At 36.7% G+C, this 5,047-nt stretch overlaps 2 pseudogenes; both read right to left on the reverse strand.

Moving 5' to 3' along the window:
• Nucleotides 1-242: 242 nt before the first annotated feature.
• On the reverse strand, nt 243-358 carry LOC111738773 (annotated as a pseudogene).
• Nucleotides 359-4,524: 4,166 nt separating this feature from the next.
• LOC111738792 lies at nt 4,525-4,643 on the reverse strand (annotated as a pseudogene).
• Nucleotides 4,644-5,047: the final 404 nt, after the last annotated feature.

Below are 5,047 nucleotides of genomic sequence, written 5' to 3' on the forward strand. Positions count from 1 at the left end.
ACACGTGCTTTGTTGCATGGAAGCAGGAAAAGTGCTGAACATATCCTGGACAATCACATAAACTCTACCAAAGGCTCTGTCTGATTATAAAACAATTCTCATCTGTAGAAAAGAGTGAATGGTGGGGAGAGAAGTCACTAGTGTTACTCTTGTGGTGATTCCTTAGTAGAAACATGGGAGCAATTGTCTCTGAATATTGGGATTTCAGATTTTTTTTTACTTTTCTTTTTTATTATTATTTATGCCTACAGCACCTGGTCTTCCTAGGTGGTCTCCCATTCAAGTACTAACCAGGTCCAACCCTGCTTAGCTTCTGAGATCAGACATCGGGCTTGTTCAGGCTGGTTTGGCTATAGACCATGGAACATGGCTCCACTGGGGCACGAACTGAGGACCTTTTGCATGTAAAACAGATGTAGTAACTGCTACACTATGAAACCACATCCTGGATTTCAGATTTCTTTACTTATTTAAATATTGTTTGACTATATTATAGTAAATGTGTATTTTACTAAAACTGTAATGAGCATGTCTTCTATTTTGTCTTTCAAAACTTCATGTATCCTTCCAACAGAATGTCTGTTCTGTCCCTATTCCACCTAGCTACTACAAAATGCGAATATTTATCATTCAAGACCTAATTGAACTCACCTACTTTTAATTTCTTTTCCCCAAACAATAATAACTGTACCTACTATATACTTTAACTACCTGTTTACTTATTTTTATTCCAAGTAGAGACAGTAAGGGGACTTTGTCTCCTTCATCTTGTAATTCCCAGGACCAAAAATAGTGGCAGTACATAGCAGCTGCTCGATATATTTTTATTGACCTGAATTGAATATTATTTCCTAGCTGCATGCCAGTGGACTGCTGAACAAGGAAACCAGCTACGCTAAGCAATCAAGGCTCTTACCGTAATTCCACAGGATTTTAGCCCCAGTGGCATAAATAATATCACTTATTCAGATGACTTTCCTTTAACTTGAATTTGGAGAAAGCCAGCATTATTAATATTTCTGAGAACCAGCAGATGGCCAATAGCTCAGAAAACAGGACTTGCCTCCTGATGGAACTTTACCAATACTTTTCCTTCTCAGTATTTGTCTTTCAAACAAAGCTGCTTTCAAGACAGAACTCTCTGCTCTCTGAAAGTACAGAGGCAATTGGCATTCTCCACTGTGTTGTATTTTTAATTAGAGCATTTTAGTATGTTTTTTTTTCCTTACACTAAGAAAAAAAAAAAAGAAAAGAAAGAAAGAAATTACCCATGGGGCTGAGAGTTTTACAATCTCTTCTTAGCTGAGAGTTGCACTTTTTTAATACTTCAATAAAATTTTATTTTGCCACTTAAAAAAAAAAAAAAAACTTGTTGAAAAGAATATGCAGATGGCTTTCCTTTTCTGGTAAGCAAGCATGTTTTAGAGGGGCAATATGCCCAGTGATTAGGAAGCCCAGACTCCAAGACCAACTCTCAGTAACCTGGCTCCACCACCTTCTTGTCTCACTCTAAGCAAGTTATTTGATCCTATTGAGCCTCAGTTTTCTCATTTGTAGAATGAACCCAACTCATAGCATTATGATGAGATTTAATATTAAGTATTTTTAAAAGTGATTGGAAATAGTAAGTTTAGATTTGTGATCACTAGAAAGTAGGTACTGGTAGCTGTTATTAATATTCTTACCTGGAAAATGTGATTGACCTAATTTGGTATAGTTTTAAAGGGTAAGTTTTTTAAAAAAAAAAGAGTTAAATGTTCATAAACTTCATTTTGAACTGCTTATTTCTTCTCTGCTTAAAATGAAAAAGAAATTTAACACAAATTGACAATGGAAAATGTGTTTGTGTGCAGTAGGATCTTGCCTCTGCTCTTCATTGAGAATATCCCCTGTAGTCAATAATATCCTGTTTTATTTTCAGTTTAGTCTCTTCACTGAAAGTTTCCTGCTGTCAATGTAATGGCATAAGTAGTGTCTCATTCTGTCAGTATCAAAATATAGGTACTTTTAAAGAACTACTTTAAAAGTCAGTATTAAGAATCAATGTATAGTCATATATTTGTGTTAAAACTGGAGATAGCGTGGCCATCAAAAATTCATTGTGAGGTTCGGGGGAGAATATAGCCAATATGCACTGATGGATTATTCTCAACCACAGCCAAAAATAAATCCCCCATCTGAATGATTTCCCATATGCTTACACTCTTCTTTAAACTATCCCCGCTTATCTTCTATGTCATCATGCCATGGGGCCTTGTACCGTGCAGAACATACAAAAGAAGAAGGAAAAATAATTGTTTTCTCACCTTTCTATTTGTTCTTTAAGTCACTCTAATCAGATTTATATTGCAATTATGCAACTGATATTGCTCTTGTCAAAGTCCTCAACAACCTCCATCTTACAGTCACCAGTTTTCTCTCTCAATTTCTTGACCTGTCTGAGCCATTGGCAATCCTTGACACAGCTTTCTCTACTTTGTGAAAGTAGTTTAAGTATATAGTACGTATAGTTATTATTGTTTAGGGGAAGAAATTAAGAGCAGATGAGTTCAATTAGGCCTCTTAGTTTTCAAAAAACCTCATTCTTCTGGTTTTCCCCCTACCTCAATGGCTTTTCCTTCTCAGTCCCTTTTCTGCTCCTCTTCCTCAGATAGACATGAAATGTGGGTGTTTTTCAGAGTTTACTCTTTGGTTTTCTTTCTCTTCTAATTTTATTCCCTCTCTAAGCAATTTCACCTCCTTTCATGGGTATAAAGGTAATGTACCAATGATTTCCAAATTTATTTTTTTTAACTGTCATGGTTTTAAAACACACTCACAAATATTTTGATGCACCTCCTACTAAAAATGGATTATAATTCCACTCCCTTTGAAAATGAAGCAAACCTAATGACTCACTTCTAATAAACGCAGAGACAAAAGCAAAGCTGTGGGATTCCTGAGAAAACGTTAGGAAAGATGACACAGCTTTACCCTGGTTCTACATCTCTCTTGGGATGTACACCCTTGGAACCGAGGCACCAGGTTGCACAGAAGTCAGGCAGCCACATGGATAGGCCATGTGTAGGAGTTCTGGCCCAGTCTCCACAGATGGCTGATGGCCATTATCATCAACCACCAGACATGGGAGTAAGTGAGATTTTAGATGATTCCAGCCTGCAGCCTTCCAGCTGCCCCAGCTGATGCCAAATGAGGCAGAAACAAGCCCTACTCATCAAGCCCTGCTCAGGTTGCAGGTTTGAAACAAAACACACATTGCTGTTGTTTTAAGTCATTAAGTTTTGGGAACTTTATTACTCAGCAATGGATCATCAGAACACTACCTAGACCCTTCCTCTTCCTCATACTCCAGAACCTACCCTCTCAATATTTCTACTTCAATATATTATAGGAAATTCAACTTTATGTGGCAAAAATGACTCATGATTTTCCCCACAAAACTGATTCTTCTTCCTTTCTTCCATATTGTAGTCAGAGGCACCACTACTCAGTTCATTGTTCAGGCAAAAACCTGGGAATCATACTTAAATAAGTATGCACTGGGTACTGTTACAGGAAGGAAATGCCGATCTTTTATAACAGCCTGCAAGTAAATCTGCCTCAGAGAGAGCTTTATCCTTATTAAACCGCACAGTAAGTAAAACTGCCTTCTTTTCTAGAATGATACACTATTTCTGTCTTCTAAAGCTATTTGCTTTGCAACTACTTTGAAAAGATAGCCTGGGGTGGGGGAAACTGTCAGTGTCTCTGCTCACAAAACTTGCAGAAATGCAAAAGACTTATGCAGAATTTTTTCTTGTATGAACTGAATATTGTGCCCCCCCGCCCCCCGCCAAATTTATATGTTGAAGTTTTAACCTACAATGTGTTGGCATTTATGGGGCCTTTCAGATGTAATTAGGGTTAAATGAAGTCATGAGGGTGGGGCCCTCATGACAGGATTAGTGCCCTTAGAAGATACATCATAGAGCTTGCTCCCTCTCTCTGAGTGAGCACAAAGTGGAGGTCACGTGAATACACAGAGAGGTGATGGCCATCTACAAGCCAAGATAAGGGCCCTTAGGATGAAGCCTATTTTGCTTGCGTCTTGATCTTGAACTTCTCAGCCTCTAGAATTTGAGAAATAAATTTCTGTTGTTTAAGCCACCCAGTCTATAGTATTCTGTTATGGCAGCCTGAACTACAACATCTCCCAAGAGATATGTCCTTTGTACTGTCTTTTTTATGAAGAATATTTCTTTTTCTTTTATCTTAATTGAGATACAATTGGCACAAGGCATCGTATAAATTTAAGGTGTATAATGTGTTAATTAGATACATTTACATATTACAAAATGATTACCACCATAACATCACCACCATCTCTATCTTGTCACATAATTATCATTTATTTTTTGTAGTCAGAACATTTAAAGTCTTTTCTTTTAGCAACATTTAAGTAAATTATGCAGTATTATTAGGTATAATCACTATGCTGTACATTAGATCTCCAAATTTGTTAATTTGAAGTATTTTTTTTTTTTACACCTACAGCACCTGGTCTTCCTAGGTGGTCTCCCATTCAAGTACTAACCAGGCTTGACCCTGCTTAGCTTGCGAGATCAGATGGGATCGGGTATGTTTAGGGTAGCATGGCCATAGACTGAAGTATTTTTCTTAACACAAATAGCTAATAAAAATATTTTGTCAGATAACGATCAGAAAAAAAAATACCATTACCACAGAAATGTTAAGATAATATTACCCGAAATGAAGTAAAATCTCAATTTTAATTGACTATTGGCTAGTTCGTATTTTGCTTTGTCATTTTAAAACAAATATGTTTTTATCACATAACAAGAAATCTAGAAATAGTGTAGAACTGATATAATGGTTCATTTATACATCAGAGACCCACACTCCTGTTATTTTTCTTTTCTGCCAACCTTAATGTGTTGGTAAGATTTGGTACAAAGCATTGGTCCAGCCACAGATTGTGATGACAGGAAACAGAACTAGATCAAGAGTCAAAATGTTGGTGCTCTCATTTAGCACTAATGTCAGTTTT

Source organism: Pteropus vampyrus, unplaced genomic scaffold (assembly GCF_000151845.1).
Source record: "Pteropus vampyrus isolate Shadow unplaced genomic scaffold, Pvam_2.0 Scaffold43, whole genome shotgun sequence".
Lineage (NCBI taxonomy): Eukaryota > Metazoa > Chordata > Mammalia > Chiroptera > Pteropodidae > Pteropus > Pteropus vampyrus.